Raw genomic sequence first — 19109 nt, forward strand, 5'->3', positions numbered from 1 at the left:
CAAGAAAAATACTGCCATTCAGCATACAGTTTTGAGCCCTCATACAACTATTTCTAGTGAACTCTAAGCTACTAGCATGCATTGGGGGACACTGAGAAACGTGCCACTTTTTGAAAACGTTGACAATGATAAAATGTTGGTAATGACAGCATCGAAGTCAGTGCCTCTTCTCAGGAGTCACGAGTTGCAGGTCACTGGGAACTCAGAACCAGAAAGAGCTGCTTTTTCCTGACTGTGTTCAGTTTTCATTTTAATGGGCACCATAATTTTTGCAACAGATTGTGTTTCCCCTTTGTTGTGGATGCTGGTTAATTTACAGCCAAATTTGAAACTCATCTCCAGCAGCTGAATAGTGTCTTATGATATCCATTATGTGTTATCAAACCTTCTCTCTCTATATCCTATTTTTTCCGATTTCATTGTCCCTTTGCTGTCATTTCCTCACCTTTATTTTTTTTAAATTTATCCCATTATATTCATGCAGATAGAAGGATAGAGATGTGCCGTTTCCAATCACTTTCTTAAAATGGTATGGAGGCATAAATAAATCAATAATGTTTTTCATAACATCACTAACACTCCAATAATACGCTTTCTCTCGTACTAGCCTTAGAGCTTTTAATTGAGGCTCTGAAAAATCACTCAGATCTCCATCCACTCCATCCTCAGGTTCTTCCAGATAAAATACTTTTGGGGTACCTGGGTGGTTCAATGGGTTAAGCCTCTGCCTTCAGGGATGCCTGGGTGGCTCAGTGGGTTAAGCCTCTGCCTTCAGCTCAGGTCATGATCTCAGGGTCCTGGGATCGAGTCCCGCATCGGGCTCTCTGCTCAGCAGGGAGCCTGCTTCCCTCTCTCTCTCTGCCTGCCTCTCCATCTACTTGTGATTTCTCTCTGTCAAATAAATAAATAAATAAATAAATAAATAAATAAATAAAAAAGCCTCTGCCTTCAGCTCAGGTCCTGGAATCCAGCCCCCACATCAGGCTCTCTGCTCGGCAGGAAGCCTGCTTCCCTTCCTTTCTCTCTGGCCTCTCTGCCTACTTGTGATGTCAGTCAAATAAATAAATAAATAAAGTCGTTATAAATAAATAAATAATAAAATAAAATAAAATACAGCCTTTGCCTCCAAAGCCCTTATACCCCAACTTAGAGGTGGCGGTGGGGGTGGGGGAGGTTTGCAGTCATTAAGGACCTCGTAACGAGCTTAAGGCTACACAATAATTTAAGTCACATATTAACAGTACAATGGTAGGATCTATGGCTGGTAGAGAAGATAGCATCAGTGTATAAAGCTAGAAAAAGATATTCATGGAGATGAAACAAAATGAATTTTGTAGAATGGCTGGAATTTACATCCCACAATTATTTTCCTATTGTCTGTTTTATTTTGTTTTTGATTGAACTCCACTTCTAATCCAAAACCCTTCAATTCTGGGGGTAGGGGAGTTACAAGAGATAATAAATTCTGTACCAGGCAACAAAGCCTCACCAAACCACCATGCAAATCATCAGAAAAAGACCAGAAGCAATAAGGCTTTGAGCACTTCCCTTACGTACAAAACCTTATTCCAGAGTCATCTGAGAATGAAGGACAGAAATTGACTTCTTAGATAAAAATCTCCTCTTACTGGCTCCCTATAGTTGCTTCTCAGTCCTTGCTGGCTGAGATGAAGAGGACTCTGTCTTGGGAAAGGGTGTTGTCCACAATGTAATGTTGTGCCAGGAGGAATGAGGGTGACTGTGGGGATGAAGTCTGTGGGAGGGGGAGGAATCAGAGGGCATTGAGACTTGAGTCTGAAATGCTGGCTGGGAGAAGAGCTTGGGTAAGCTTGGATGGAATAGGAACGTCAGAAGCAGCAAAGGTCTACCACCATGTGCTGTCGATGCTAATAGCAAGTGACATCAAGTCTGGGAAAAACTGTGCAGGGTTTCTAAGGTCAGCCCTTTGTTCACTCTCCCTGCATGGATGACAGAGGCTCTCGGTGCACTTGACAGCCACTTCAGCCAGGAATTCTCCCACAGTGCAACCCGTCACTGGCATATCGAGACCACCTGCCCCTCCTGGAAAGGTACTGTTCTAGGGAACAGAGACGTCTGACCCCATGTGGCAGCCATTAGTTAACAAAGGAGCCTGGCTGCCTAGAGGTGCTGCTGTCTGCTTTCCCCTCTGGGCCACATGCATTCCTTCCACACCGACAGCAGGCAGTTGTTCTGGGCTAAAATGCCTGAGAGCAGCATCAAGCGAGATGCAACTCCAGATACAGAGCCTCTGGGACGAGAGTCTGGGCCGCAGGCTTAACCAAGGCTAGAACAAACTCAAGGCCTCCAGCATTAAAATTCAGCAGCTACAGGAAAAAAAAAAATAAATAAATAAAAAGAAGAAGAAGAAGAAAAGAAAAGAAAGATACATCCATATAAATAACCATGCTCAAGCTATTAAACATGCTCTTTAGATTAATGCTGCCCAAATTAATGCTAACCAAATCAGAAGAGCATCATGTGGCTCCACAGGAAGGCGTCCTGCTGCGAAGAAATCACACTGAAACAACAGAAGAGCCTGGCAGAGGACCAACCTCTGTTCAGTCCAGGGGTCTGTTCTCCCGTGACTGGGGGAGGGTGGCAGTTGCCATCCCCGCTGAGGCAAAAGGTGGTCCCCTGCTGCTGCGGCTCCCCTTCCTCCCACCCCGTGTCCTTCCCTCACCAGGGGAGAGACATGGCCAGCCATTCAGGGTAGCCCGGGTTAAATCCCCTTATGCAGGAAGCTGAGCCAATTGTTAACATAGCTTCTAGAGATAATGTGGGGCTGGAGCTTGCTGGGAGAGCCAAATGCAACCGTGGCCACCCTGAAAAATACAGGGACCCTGGGCAGATTTAGCATTAAATAGTCTGTCAAGCCACTATTATTTGAATATTTATCCAACATGTATTTAGTGAAAGGGGGGTGGGGCTTCTATGATACAAATTACATCACTAATTTAAATTCAGAATACAAATTAGATTCTACCCAGAGAATTTTTCAGAACACGAGAAACAAACAAACAAAAAGTCCTCCTTTATTTCATTTCTACCTAAAAACATTTGGCAAAACCTTTCCTGCTTGTCTGTAGATTTTCTTTTAAAAATCCCCCAATAATAAAAGTACTCATGGCTGGAACTTATAAAGTAAATCACCTAGCCCTAGTCAATGAGGTCAACTACCTTTAATAGTCTCTAACCACAAGAAGACTGTAGGCGACAGGCTACAGATTACTTGCGCTTCAGAATTTGAACAACACAATAGGACATCAAGACCAAATGCCATAGAGGGTGGGTGATTAAAGCAAATATTCGTGTAGAGTCAGGGCTGCGGTCAGAACCACGCAAACCAAGTTACTTGCAAGTTAAGTTCATTTGTAAAATGAAAAATGTGATCTTGAGAACGCTGTTCTGTAGACAAAAAATGAAGAAGATGAAGCAGATATGCAGAGAAAGCCTCCGATGGGAGCTCCTAGAAGCCCAGGAAAGATAGGAGGATGAGGCACGGTTCCAGACCAGCCATTTCCTATACCTCTCCAGCTTCTGCTAATCTGGAAACTATCACATCCTTCCCCCACGGACTAGTTTGAGCAGGCTTCAATTACTTATACCCAGTGGAGAGCCTTAAAACCAGTTAGGGGAGGGGTGGAGGGTTTGGGGGGTGGGGAGGAGGGAGGTTCTCAGAGGGGGGATGATGGAATCAGTTCAAGAAAAAAGGTAGTCAGATGGGTCTCTTAGGTCTTTGGAATAAAGCCAGGTGTTAACACAGAGACAAATACATTTGAACACCCTATAAGCATTGGTTGGCTGCACACAATGTGAGCAATGATGCCAAAGGACTGGTATTCTACGTAACAGCAATCAGTAACACAAAAAACAAAACCTGAGGATCGACGGGAAGACTTGGGTCTTCCCATGGACATGGGTCTACAGGGATATACCATGACTACAGGAGAAGCCCCACTGGATGGTATGCCAAGGCTAAACACAATTTATGAGGTTCCAGAGGAGTGCCCTCAGAGGATGGATGGGGAAGGCAGTTCAATTTTGGCGGCGAGCTCACTCTTTCTTGACTGGATGTTACATTCAGGTATTAAGGGAAAGACGGGAAAATTACTCAGAAACTATTAAGTCCCAAGCTACTGTCCTGTATCAAAACCCCGTAAATGTCAGCCTTAAATCCTCTTTCTTCTGGGGCACTAATTACACTGTCCTCAGGGCATTAATGTCAAAGTCTATAAGCAAACAGGACAACCACAGTCATTGGTAAATATGTAAATTAAATACATTCAGTGTCATCCGGGGGAAAGTGCTCTCAGTGGAAAGTCAACAGAGGCATGTTGAAGTCATAAAAGGATTCAGAAATTCTTCCTGGGAGAGGTGGGGCAGCTTTATATTCCCTCCTGAGTTCAGAAAGCCCCAGTATTCAGTCAAAAGAGCAAGGTATATATAAAAGTATACATAGAGCCTCACTTAGACATTAGAAATAGGTTTGCTGATATTTTGTCATGCTCAGCCTCTTACCCAAAACACAAAACTTTGGTAGTTGTTCAACATGAGAAAAATAGTTGTGGTGTATTATCAAATCCTGTGAGAGACCGAAGCTGCAGATGAATCAATAATACAAGATGACTTCTGTCTTAGTGAATTAGGCCCAAGAGCTAGAAATCTTTCTGAAAGTCAAGACAAAGATTTCACTGCACCAAGACTGAGGGAGTTTTTACCAAATCCGGCCCTATTAAGAAAAAAGCCCTAGTGATGGAAAAAGTGTTTTCTGTGTCCTATAGCAGTTTTCCTCTTGATCCAACTAAGTAATTCCTGGGGCAGGCAGAGGGGTAGGGAACGAGATTGTTAAGCTTTGCACATAAAAGCTATACCTTCAGAAACCGAAAACTTCATTTTCAGTGCAGTACTTTATAAACTAAATAGCCCCCAACTCCAACCTTTATCAAGCAGTCTGCCTTTAATATTCAGAAACCAAAATTACTTTCTACTTTAATCGATGAAAAGCAAGCTTTCACATATAAATGGATTTTTTTCCAGAATTCTTTATAAACCACTGAAAATGGATGTGTATAATGGAAGTCCACTTGGTTCTCCATAAAGCTAATTCTGGCTGGCTAATTCCCTTCAGGCAACAGCAAGCATTGTTCTCCTCAGCTCCTGTATAATTAATACTAAGATACAAATATATTCCTATCTATTTCAGGGGGAGTAGAAGTGAGAAAAAGAGAAGGGGAGAAGATACTGGTGTCAAATGAATTCTTTAATACATTTCCCAACTAAAGGGAAAGATAAATTAAATGTGCAATAAAAATTTAATAGCAAACAGTGATTGCACTATAGGAACCCTGATAGAAATAAGCATAATGGCATAATAAATTTTCTTGTGTGAGGAATGATTATTTGGAGCTTTAAGCTTTGACAGTTCTGGTAAATCTTATCCGTTTGTTAGCAATTAATAATATTAAATTGCTTCACATCTCCCTAGATAAACATCAGCAATCTTTCAAATCATTGTTGAAGAAATGCATATAATGGAGTGCACACTGCTATAAGATTGTCAAATTTCTATGAGATGTTTAATAGCACTGTTCCAAGGAGAAATAAGAGCGATTTAATCTTTACTGCTTATATAAATACATCAACAAATATTTGTTAAACCCCACTTTGCACTTAGCAGAGACAGCTAGCTGCCCATCAAAATCCATTCTTGCCTCGTCTTGACAAGAGTTCCGGCTTGTCTGGGAAGTGGCTGGTCGGGAAAGGACTATATCCCCCGGTCCCCGAGGAGGCTGATGTGGCCACGTGACTCATCTCTCCAATAACACTGACTGGAAGTTATGTTTGGGTGCCAGGTTTTAAGAATGGGATGTGGCTCCTCTAAACTCTTTCAGCTTCTGCAAGCTTGATGCAGGAAGCAATCAAACCCCAGGGAAGGGAGGAACAAAACATTGAAAGTTTTGGCGCTGAATTCACTTGTTCATGAACAGCCACACCGGGCTTGGTTAAATGGATAAGATATAAGACATAAGATGCAATATGTTTAAGCCATTATAGATCTGCGGGTCTGTTTGTTACAGCTTTTTGACCCAGCCTGACTAATACAATAACATTCTCGTAGACTTTGTGAGACCCATAAAGACGTGAAAAAACTTGTGCTTTTAAAAAAGGTAACATTCCTCTGCTTAAGGAGACAAAACATACAAAGTAAAATTATACAATGATATGTAACCGTATCTTATTTTCAGAGTGGCTAGAGGACAGTATAATAGTAAACTAACAAATAATTGGCATTGGCAATAAATGTCAAGCATTCAAAGGAGAAAAAATATTTATTTAAAATGTGTATTTAAAATATATCCATGCAGAAATAATAGGTTCTTCTGGTGAGAGTTACATATCAAAATCTAGTGCTGGTAATGAAATCATTTATAATGGAGTTTATTCCTTTGGAAAATTCCTCAATAGGGCACATAAACCTAAAGCTCCAAATATCAGCAACCCTTTTTTTGATATGTTGTAGTTCTTTTTCCCTGGTTCTAGGATCTCTGATTCACCTGCAGTTTTAAGCTTAATTTTTCTGGCAATGACTACCTTTGACCTGGCTAGTCCACTTACACTCTTAAGTCGTCTCCTTAAAACAACACATTATCATCAATCTTTTCCCATCATGTAAAAGTTATCCTAGCATTACTCAGGAAATCTACCAATTTTAGCTGAAAGTGATGCAGACCAAATACCAGCCCAACTAGAAGAGTTTCAGAAACAAGATGTATTCCTATCATTTTTTGACGATATATTGTATCGCCATTTGTTAGACACCGGGATGTAAAAATGACCAAAACAATACAGCACATTCTCTTTGGCACATATATTCTAGTGAAGCTCCCTCTAAGGGATGAGGACATCACACGTTATACAGAAAGAACTGGATATATTAAGCCTGTAAGCCTAGAGATGACGTGATGGTAAAAAGATAACGGTCTTCAAAGACTTAAAGGCTTTTCCTATGGAATATGGATTAGACTTAGCTAATGGCTTCTCGCTTCCGTCCACTGATACATACCAAGCAATTAGAACTAACTCCTGGCACATGTAGGAATTCAAAAGGTATATTTTGAGTGAATAAATGAATGAATGAATGTCAGTCTGGGAACTTAGTTACAATCCTGCTCATTAGCAACACTGAGCAATGGTGGTTAACTATGTCATTTATTTGCTGGCAAACTTTGGGGGGAAAAAATCAGTTAGCCTCTCTGAGAACCAAGTCTGCTTGGGGAGTGCTCTAGGAAGCTTGATATATTGGGGCCCAATATAAGGAAGCATTGCTGAAGATCAATCAACACAAATGGTCTCACTTTCCAAAGGCAATTATTTACTGGAGGTTCTCATGCACAGTAGACTCGGACGATGGACATTTTCTTTGGGAAACATTCAGACATTGGAGACTGGGACACTGGGAAGGGCTCAAGCTATTATCAGCTTTTCAGAGGAAACCTGGGGTGGAAACGGGCAGAATAGCCCTAGGACAATTAGGAGAGGAAATAGGAAAAAGAGCTAGATGGGGAACCAGTACTCCATCAGTAGTCCACAGGGTGGAATTAAAGCACTAGATAAGGCTAACGAACTTAATTTTGTGGGCAGGATCTCACCGAAACTTTGTCCTGTGGAGTGGGCCACCCAGGAAAGAAAGACAGGAGCTTGGGACACACATATACAAGGACTCATCCCTGAGCATCCAGGTCTGTTTGCCCATGAAAACCCAGTTTGTTTGTTTCAACCACTCGACCCTGAGCCTGGGGCTTGACGGACTTCTGTGCCTTCTTAGACAAAGGTAGTAAGGAGTGAAGGGTGTTCTTACATGCTTATTAACTCTGTGACTCTGGGAAGGTTACTCTGACCTTCAGCTCATCAGTAAATGAGAATCACAGCATGAAGCTGGTAAGGTGGCCAGGAGAATTAACCACAAGGGTTGGTTCTGAGCACAGAGCTTACTTCCTGACCTATGCTACCTATGCTAGGTGCCTGTCTCATCAATGTGTTACCCCCTTTTTCCTTCCAGTCCTGAAATTATATAATTCTGTCCCCCAGACAAACTTCAGAATCTTTTCCTTTTCATTTCCTGTTGGGAAACTTTAATTGATCCTCTGAGAAAAATCAAATGGCATTTATAGTTCCACAGAACTGGAATGTGTCATTAGCTCAAATGCATCTCCCTAAACTATAATAAAGACATTTCCTTCAGTATCACAGTCCCCCATTTGGGCAATTTTGAGATCCATCTATTTTTTCTTCCCCCTTCCTGCTGGTGGTACCCTGAATTAAATTAAGAATGTAATTCTTAAATTAATATATAAATTAAGGTGTAATGCATTCTGGAAGTTCCCTGACACTTGGAGGCTCTTCTCTAAACTGCATTTAAACCCACAGAGTCAGCGTAGCATCCTAGAAAGGAGATTTTTACATCCATTTCAAGATATGGCAGAAAACCTAAGACTGCCATTTTTCATCTAGAAATTTTTCATCTAGAGATTTTTCATCTAGAAAAATCTCTCATTACTGAAGCACATTTGCCTCCTGATTAGTAGGAGTCACTAGACTTGCATCAAATAAAAGTATGTTGGCATTACAACGATCAAAGCAGAATCAACTCTGCTCTTTAGTCTTCAAGCTCCTTTCAAACCAAACAAAAAAAATGGGCCCAAATATGTATGTCCCAAACAATACACTCCCATGGGAATGGGAGTAAAAGACCCTATTCCATTTACAAAGCAACTTTCCCTATATTTAGATCACTCAATTTATAGGATTCCAAAAACTCAAGACGATCTGATAGCTCTCCTCCCTAGCACAATTTGGTTTTTCAAAGAAATTTCTTCTTAAAAATTCTAACCCAACTCTCAGAAATAAGTGCTTTAGTTGGGATATTTCCAGCCACATTAATGTTTCTTTCTTTTTATACTTGCAAACTGTCTGATCCACTTTGTGTGGTTTTTCTTTTCAAGGGGTCTGTCTAGGCTGCATGCAACAAAACAAAACAAAAGAATCAAGCAATCACACTGTTGTCCAATATTCAAAAAATGGTCATTAATGCTTAGAATAATATTTTCAGGACACTTAAAATTCAAAATTATGCCAAAATCCTTCTAGGACTATTAGACCTTATTTTATGTTAATCTATATGGTCTGACTTGATTTCATAACAAACCTCTGGTATGTGGGTAAGTCATTTGTCCTCAATACACTTCAATATAATTTTTTTTTTCCTACCTAATAGCCAGCCACATAAGGTGAGGGCAGGATCAGGGTGAGAAAATATGAAAAGTCTTGTAAAATATTCTGAAATAAATACATCAGAGGGAGAAATGGGTCTTAAGAGCAATATTGAGGTAAAGAGATGATCAGCAGTAACAAAAGAAAAAAGAAAAAAGTTATTTCTTTACATTAGTGCCTAGAAGCAACTAAAGTGCTAAGAACCACAGAGCTTTACTGTTTTTTTATTTGTTTTCAAGTGGATAACCCTTATTTCTAAATTTACGTTTGGGTTGTAATGAGTGGTAAATGGTTAGTTTAGGCCTTCAGGCAATTTCCCGCATGAAAATGAGAGTCATTTCTAAGGTCCTACCAAAATGCAGTCCTTCATTTCCTAATAACTAATTTGACAGAAATCTAACATATGAAAATTTGAAAAGGCAGATTTTTTGCATGGAACCTCTCAATTTCAATTCAAGGAGCAACTCTTTTTTCTTTCTGGTTGCAACTGTACCTCAAAACTTTTCATGCTGTGTTGAAGTCTTGGTAGAAAGAGAATGTGAAGATCTCAAGGCACACTGGGGCGCTTCCTGGCGGGGCCCTTGAAGCACAATTAGCCAAGGAAGCAGGGAAGGGAGGCACCAGCTTGAAAAAGGAAGTCCTGTTGAGCTCTGTCGCTGAGAGCAGGCAGTGGCAGAGAGGCGTGCCACACTTCAGGTCCTGACAGATGGAGAAATGCAAGCTCAGAGATTTGAGGACAACAGAGTTTAAACATAACTGAGGCAACAGTTGAACCCAGGTCATCTTGACCCAAATTGCAAGCTCCCTTCCTGACATCACAATATCTCTGTATTTTGTAACTCTGATTGCCTGGTATAAAGCATTGTGAAGGTCATCTAAACCATTCACACCACATTAAAAGAAAAGGGCTTCCCGGCGAGGCTTAGAATCCCAAACAGATGTCCACAAAATATAGACGAACAAACCAAATGCTGATCAAGTGAGTGAGTATCAAGAGGATAGAAGAAAAACAGAGAGTAAACAGATTTGGGGGCTGAAGGCCTGGCTTCAGAAAAGGCTGCTACTGGGCACCAGTAGACATCCTAAGACCCTGACTTAATTTTTTAGAGACTTGCAGAAGTAGGTAGATGTGACTTGTCCAAATAGCTACCATTATTGTTAACTGTACTCCCTCCCATCCTGCCTGGTCTGACCAGAGGCATATGAGTACATGGTTGTCACCACAGGACCATGCAACATGATTGATGGAAAGACACCAACCGGCACTTTGGATACAAAAGTAGGTTATGAACTCACCCATGACAACTGACAGAGATAGCTGCATTGACAGAGGACTATACGTCATGCTCCCAGACAGAAGGGGAAGCTCTGCAAATCTCCCATGTAAGCGCAGGTACAGCCCTACATACAATGTCAACATTGTACCAAGTACAAGAAGTCCACATTTTCCACTCCCATGGCATTGGTGTAGAGAGCGATGGGGAGAGGGAGATTTTGTATACTCCCCCATCCAACTCCCATATCCCTCTTTCCATATTCCTCATCTGGAGATTCTTGCTCAGTCTGCCTATTCACCATATGCATGGAATTGCTACTAAACCATCCCAGTAGGTCCTTGAGTGAATCCTCCAAAGTCTTTATCAACATACAGCTTGTCATAAGAGGTCCAAGAATCAGGCTTGTTTTAGGTCCATTCTTTTTTTTTTTTTAAAGATTTTGTTTACTTACTTGACAGAGAGACACAGAGAGAGAGGGAACACAAGCACAGGGAGTGGGAGAGGGAGAAGCAGGCTTCCCACAGAGCAGGGAGCCCGATGTGAGGCTCAATCCCAGGACCTCAGGATCATGACCTGAGCCAAAGGCAAACACTTAATGACTGAGCCACCTGGGCTACCTTCGGCCCATTCTTACAGAGGATGTAATGTATGTGTATATGTTAAAAAGCTGAAGTTGGGGTTTCCAATCCTGGCTAGTCTGGAAATGGTGACTTCTGGGAAACATTCTGTTTGAAGATATCATTAGAAGTCTCATCCAATCTTCACTGTGATTGCTTTCAGGCCTTAGCTGATTTCTAATGTCCCCAGCTGATCTAAGTTAAGCTGGAAAGTAAAGGCCTAATTACAGCAACTACTTTTGACTATTATAAATGATGTAGCAGCTGCCAGAGATAGTAGGACCCTAGCCATGGCTCCTACTCTACTCAGGTTATGAGGAACCTTATTTAACACTTAAACTCTGTAGGCTGATGAAAGAAAACACGATTCTGAATTCAGCCATGCTTTCAAATATGCTTTTTGAGCTAAAAAGCATTCATGTACCTAGTAATATTATATGTTCATACATATGTTTATTAAATCTAAGTGTGTGTGTGTGTGTGTGTGTGTGTGTGTGTATTTCTGGGGTCTGTGACTAAAGCTTAGGAATCATTATACTTCATTATGAGTAAAAGGGAGCATGAGTGGCTCAGTCCATTAAATGTTGTCTCACCCTTAATTTTGGCTCAGGTCATGATCTCAGGATTCTGAGATCAAGCCCCACATGGAGCTCCATGCTGGGTGTGAACCCAGCTTCTGTCCCTCCCTCCTCAGCTCCCCACCCCAGCTCATGCATGCCATTAAAAAAAATAATAATAGGGGGCGCCTGGGTGGCTCAGTGGGTTAAGCCACTGCCTTCGGCTCAGGTCATGATCCCAGTAATATTTGAGAACCACTTGTTTCAGGTAGTTGGCAATCCTTTCTATCTTGGATATCATTCAAAAACAAGGACAGAGCAACCAATCTCCATGCATCTCAACTGACTGCACAAACAAGGTAAATTCAGCAATTTGGCCAGAATGGGTTAGGTCACCTCCATCGTATTTGGTATCAAGTAATTAGGTTATAAAACAGACAAAAGAGTACATACCATATGATTACATTTACATGAAGTTCTAAAGCAGGCAGAACTCATCAATGGTGGGGAAAAAAAGAGAACACTGTTGAGAGGGAGGGAGAGGGGGAAATTGAAGGAGCACAAGGGTACTTTCTGAGTGATAATACTTTATATTTTGATGGGGGGGCTGCATTATACAGAAACATGTGTTTCAGAAACTCATTGAATAATGCTGTTAACATGAATGCATTTCAGTTTGTGTAAATTTTCCCTCAAAGAATAAATAGTAAATTTGTGTCACCAAAAAAAAAAAAAAAAAAAAGAGAGAGAGAGAGAGAGAGAGAGAAAGATAAGATATTGGTGAAGGCACTCAATATTTTCAGTCCAGAAGACTGGAATTGAAATCCTGCCTCAGTTATGTTCCAACTTTCTTCCTTCCTCAAACCCTGAGCTTCCATTTCTCTACCTCTCAAGTAGGTATGACCATAACAATGCCTATTATCTTAAGCAATAGGATTACAAACATTTCTAAAAAGAGATCAGAGGTAAGGGGATCTGGTAGGAGATGCAAGGTCAGGGAGTGGAAAGGGGATTGATCTGGAAACTTCATTTGCCTGGCAAAATCCATCTGAGGTGGCTTTGGCAAAAATGGGGGGGAAGGGACAGATGGAGATTACTACTGCTTCTCATATGATTATTATGAAGATTAATAATAAAATATGGATTTTACATAGCAGAGTGCCTGACATAAAAAAAAAATCAATGCATAACTGTTCTCATTATTAAGTTGAATAATATGAAATTGTTGCTATTCTACTCTTTTTGACTTTCAAAAATGGCAATTCCATTCAGTTCCAACGTGATGTAATTTAATATTGAAATCCCAGTATGACACAATCAGGCAATTTCTCCCAAATTATTCAAATCCTTTTTAAGTAAGAAAAAGTGAAAGCTATATTACTGACAATATAATGATTTTTTTTCCTTTCATACCTATTTTTTTCTTTTAATGAAAATTCAAAAGGCTTCACCTCAAGTCACACTACAGTCATTTTTCTGAGTAATGATATGATAAAAAGTGAGGCAGCAGGTGGGAGTTTTGATAGAAAACACCCAGGAGGAAGTCAGATGAGGGATTTTTATGCCTTGTTCTAACTATTATTATAACAGGCTGTCCTTCTTGTAGAGCACACCCTGTTTCAGTGACTTTAATTATGACCCAAAACTCTCCTGATCAGATGTTAATGTGGCTCATAGACTCCACTCGGTGCTTAAAAAGTCACAGAATCTCTGCCTGGTGGTAATGGATGGCTCTGTATTTCCTTCCCTTAGAGGCCATCTTATAAACAAGAACTAGTCATATGGGGCGTAAAAATAATTAATGGACTTTACTGAGCTATTAATACTATGTTACTAACCAGATGAGATATCAATCTGTTTTAATTTGCTAATTTTACATTCATGTTTTACCTAAGAGCGGAAATGATGAGTAAATCATTTTGACTCTCATATGTTTATATTTTACATTTTTAAGCCTTGAAGGTGTGTATGTCTTGATTGAAATTTATTTTTTCAAAAAAAAATTAAAATTAAAAATAAATAAATAAAAAATTTATTTTTTCTCTGAGTTCTCATAGAATACCTGGAAAACTTTCTCAATGGAATAATATAAAGCTAACATTTCCTAAGTGATTACTACTCTGAAGTCCAACGTCTCCCCCAGCAAATATAACATGTGTGGCTACCTGAGGCCACATCCCCGGGCTATCATAGAAGAACAGAACCAACGCAGAGAACTAGAAGGCTAAATGCTCTATCGGAACCCCAGAACCCAGGTTTGGCTAAGTGCATCCACAACAATTACCATTGGTCAATAATTAAGTCAAGAATTCTATCTCTTGGGTGACAGACAAAAGCACTGAAGAAAAGTATTCTTTCAAAAGTAGAAAGAAAAGAAAAGTGTTCTTTTAAAAGTAGATTTAGTGAGGGTTTTCTTGTGTCTTTCATGACCATTTAGTTGTTTCTGTTTAGTTGGAAGATGGGGGAGGAGAGAGTTGATTTTGCCTTTTTTTTTTTTTTAACCTGCATTTGTATGGACCTCTATCCCTGACTTGATCTGGGGTCGGACCTGGGGAACCCCTCTGAGATTCTATTTCCGGGTCTCAGTGAATAATGTTAAGTCAGGAAAGAACGTTGAGCTTAGAACTAAGAAAATGGACTGGAGCTCTTCAATTTCCTTTGATCTGATTCAGCTCAACATATGTAAGCAACAGCATGAGGGGAACATGAACAAAATATGAATAAAAAAACACCTCCGTTCAGGTTCTGTTTCCACTTCTGGCAGGAGAAAGACCATACCATACAAAAAGCGAGAGAAGCACAATCCCTCTGCCCGCCCCCCCCCAGGTTCAACATCCAGCAGCAACTGTACAGACACTGACGTGGAAATCCTGGCACCCTGGGAGACCGCGGTCTCCTAGAGAGCACTGGGCTGGGGTTCATCATTGATAAAATGGGAGGATGCCAGAGTCTAGAGCGCAAGTAAACCACACCCAGAGGGCCAATTTCAGCCACACACGCATTTGGATTGTTTGGGGTTTTTTTGTTGTTTCAGCTCTGCTGAAGTGTTATTGAACAATAAAATCTTATTTCAAGTGTGCCATGTCATGATTTTTTTTTTTTTTTTTTTTTTTTAGAAATCACAAGTAGGCAGAGGGGCAGGCAGAGAGGGGGAGGCAGGCTCCCTGCTGAGCAGAGAGCCCGATGTGGGGCTCAATCCCAGGACCCTGAGATCATGACCTGAGCCGAAGGCAGAGGCTTTAACCCACTGAGCCACCCAGGCGCCCCCAATGTCATGATTTGATGGACGTATACATTGCCAAAGAATTCCCACCTTTGGGTTATAATTAACACATCCACCACCAATCACATGTACAAAACGGTTTTGTAGGAGAATGCTTGGTTTTACTCTATTAGCAAGCTTCAATTATACAATACAGTATCATCAACTATAGTCACCATGTTAAGCATTATATCCTCAGACCTCAGTTACAACGGAGTTTGTAGCCATTTACCAGCCTCTCCCTATTTCCCCCATCCCCCACCCCAGCCCCTGGCAATTACCTGTACTATCTACTTCTATGTGTTTGATATATTTTTTAGATTCCACTGTTAGTTTGCAACTTCCTTGGGGGCTCCGCTGTGGTCGCTGCCCTCCCCCATCCCAAGTGGAAGGCAGGGAGAGAACAAAGAAAGAACCAGGCTATTTCTTTTTTTTTTTTTTAATTTTAATTTATTTATTTTTCTCAGCATAACAGTATTCATTGTTTTTGCACCACACCCAGTGTTCCATGCAATCCATGCCCTCTCTAATACCCACCTCCTGATTCCCCCAACCTCCCACTCCCCGCCCCTTCAAAACCCTCAGATTGTTTTTCAGAGTCCATAGTCTCTCATGGTTCACCTCCCCTTCCAATTTCCTTCAGCTCCCTTCTCCTCTCCATCTCCCCTTGTCCTCCGTGCTATTTGTTATCCTCCACAAATAAATGAAACCATATGATAGTTGACTCTCTCTGCTTGACTTATTTCACTCAGCATAATCTCTTCCAGTCCCATCCATGTTGCTACAAAAGTTGGGTATTCGTCCTTTCTGATGGAAGCATAATACTCCATAGTGTATATGGACCACATCTTCCTTATCCATTCATCCGTTGAAGGGCATCTTGGTTCTTTCCACAGTTTGGCGACCGTGGCCATTGCTGCTATAAACATTGGGGTACAGATGACCCTTCTTTTCACTACATCTGTATCTTTGGGGTAAATACCCAGGTGTGCAATTGCAGGGTCATAGGGAAGCTCATTCTGATCAAAATTCCACCAGTATTTTTCAAAGAGCTGGAGCAAATAATCCAAAAATTTGAATGGAATCAGAAGAGACCCCGAATCGCTACGGAAATGTTAAAAAACAAAACTTGGCGCAAATGGATTATGGACATTGGGGAGGGTATGTGCTTGGGTGAGTGCTGTGAAGTGTGTAAACCTGGTGATTCACAGACCTGTACCCCTGGGGATAAAAATATATGTTTATAAAAAATAAAAAATAAAAAAAATAAAATAAAATAAAAATAAAAATAAGAGCTAAAACCATAAAAAAAAAAAAAAAAAAACTTGGGACATCACATTACCTGATTTCAAGCTTTACTACAAAGCTGTGATCATCAAGACAACATGGTACTGGCATAAAAACAGACACATAGACCAGTGGAACAGAGGAGAGAGCCCAGATATGGACCCTCAACTCTATGGTCAAATAATCTTCGACAAAACAGGAAAAAATATACAGTGGAAAAAAGGCAGTCTCTTCAATAAATGGTGCTGGAAAAACTGGACAGCTATATGTAGAAAAATGAAACTCGACTATTCTCTTACACCATACACAAAGATAAACTCGAAATGGATAAAAGACCTCAACGTGAGACAGGAATCCATCAGAACCCTAGAGGAAAACATAGGTAGTAAGCTCTTCGATATCGGCCACAGCAACTTCTTTCAAGATATGTCTCCAAAGGCAAAGGAGACAAAAGTGAAGATGAACTTTTGGGACTTCATCAAGATCAAAAGCTTCTGCACAGCAAAGGAAACAGTCAAGAAAACAAAGAGGCAACCCACGGAATGGGAGAAGATATTTGCAAATGACAGTGCAGACAAAAGGTTGATATCCAGGATCTATAAAGAATTCATCAAACTCAACACACACAAAACAGACAACCATATAAAAAAATGGGCAGAAGATAGGAACAGACACTTCTCCAATGAAGACATACAAATGGCTATCAGACACATGAAAAAATGTTCATCATCATTAGCCATCAGGCAGATTCAAATTAAAACCACATTGAGATACCACCTTACACCAGTTAGAATGGCCAAAATTAACAAGACAGGAGGCAACATGTGTTGGAGAGGATGTGGAGAAAGGGGAACCCTCCTACACTGTTGGTGGGAATACAAGTTGGTGCAGCCACTTTGGAGAACAGTGTGGAGATTCCTCAAGAAATTAAAAATAGAGCTTCCCTGTGACCCTGCAATTGCAGAACCAGGCTATTTCAAATTGGTGGGCAGCAGCTTTATGAAGCTGGAACTTATGAGTTTTATGTTGTGCAGAGGCAAAAACATGACCTCCAAACTGCCTGCTAAATTTTAAAGTTTATACAGAGGCCTTATCTGGGTTCAGTCCTGTATCTGTCCATAGAGCCTCAACACCACATCGGGGTCTCAAGACCATGTCCTCCGAGCAGCCTCTGGGCGTGGAGAAAGTAAGCAGAGCCCACATTCTCTGAACAGAGGAAGGGGGAGGAATTCCTAATTTCTCAGATCTCAGCTCTGGAGTCAAGGGGCAGTGCTCAACCTCTCCATAATCTTTCTCCACACTCCACTGGTCCTGACCTGTTCTTACAATCTCATGTCCCGCGCCCTCCCAGTTTGCCACAAATGGCCCGCAAGGGGTTTTACTAGACTGGAGTTGGCTCCTCTGGCCCTATCTGGCTGCACAGGACACAGATGGAATAGAAAACACAAGTTTAAACAATGATATCCAAAATCAGTAACAGTATTTTCCACCAGGAGTTCTCCAAAATAAAATGGCCTTGGACGTTATCAGGACCTTGTAAGGAATCACCTGTGCCATTATCCAAACAGAGCGTTGCATATTCATACCTGATGAGTCTACTGATGTATCAACTTTACTAAGTTACAGTATCAATTCTTTAAATGTTTTGCTTGTTTCCTCAAGTGATGTTAAGTGTTTAGTGGAATCCATCACTGAATTCACCTGGCTATGAGATTTTTCTTCGTTGGAAGGTTTTTGATTACTGATTGAATCTTTCTGTAAGTAATTGGTCAGTTCAGGTTTTCTAAGTCTAAATGATTCCACCTTGACGAACTGTGTGTTTCTAGGAATGTATCCATTTCTTTTAGGAATTCTTTTAGGCTATCTAATTAGTTATAATTGTTCCTAGAAGTTTCTTATTATCCTAATCCTGTTTGGTTCAATAATCCTTAGTATTTCTGTTATCAGTTCTAATGACTCCTTATTTATTTCTGATTTATCTGAGTCTTCCTTCTTTTCTTAGTCTACCTAAAGGTTTGTCAATTTTGTTCATCTTTTCAAAAAAGCCAGCTCTTGGGGGCGCCTGGATGGCTCAGTTGGTTAAGGTCTGACTCTTAATTTCGGCTCAGGTTATGATCGAAGGGTTCTGAGGTTGAGCCAGGCATGGACCCTGCTGAAAATTCTCTTTCTCCCTCTCCCTTTTCCCCATCTGTGCAGGAATGCTTGTACGCATTCTCTCTCTCTCTCTCTCAAAACAAAACAAATCCAGACAAAGAAAAAAACAGCTCTTAGTTTTACTGATTTCTTTCCTATTGTCCTTTTAGTCTCTATATCATTTATTTCCACTCTGCTCTTTTATTTCTGTTCTGCTGCTAACTTGGGGCTTGGTTTATTCTTTTTCTAACTCCTTGATGCATATATAAAGTTAGGTTGTTTATTTGAGGATTTTTTTTTTTTTTTTTTTTTTTTTTTTTTTTTTTTTTTTTGCTTATAAAGTATGCGTTCAAACTGCTTTTACAGAAAGATTGGACAATGGACATTTTGGTCTGCTCATCTCCAGTGAATACTCAAGTGCCCATTAAAAACTTTTTCATTTACTATAGTTCTGTGGGTCTTGAACCTGAAATCTACCTTGGCTTTGAGAGCAAACTATTTTGGGTGCCCATCCCTCAGGTGGCAATCTTAAGTTAGGGCACAACATGTCCAAATCCTTCCCTTCATTCCTTGGGGAGAACTGGGAATTAGGTGTTCCCTCCTGACTATATAGTGCTGTTTTAGGGGTAAGGCTTATGATGAATGCGTTCTCATCCTTCTCCTACACATGTTGAGGTGGGTATCT

At 40.6% G+C, this 19109-nt stretch overlaps 1 long non-coding RNA gene across 1 annotated transcript; it reads left to right on the forward strand.

The window, feature by feature from the left end:
- Positions 1 to 10494: 10494 nt before the first annotated feature.
- LOC131828096 (uncharacterized) lies at positions 10495 to 14812 on the forward strand. The gene is made up of 4 exons (XR_009352230.1): positions 10495 to 10674; positions 12011 to 12101; positions 13800 to 13997; positions 14507 to 14812. It is a non-coding gene; the product is annotated as an uncharacterized LOC131828096 (long non-coding RNA).
- Positions 14813 to 19109: the final 4297 nt, after the last annotated feature.

Source organism: Mustela lutreola, chromosome 3, assembly GCF_030435805.1.
Source record: "Mustela lutreola isolate mMusLut2 chromosome 3, mMusLut2.pri, whole genome shotgun sequence".
Classification (NCBI taxonomy): domain Eukaryota; kingdom Metazoa; phylum Chordata; class Mammalia; order Carnivora; family Mustelidae; genus Mustela; species Mustela lutreola.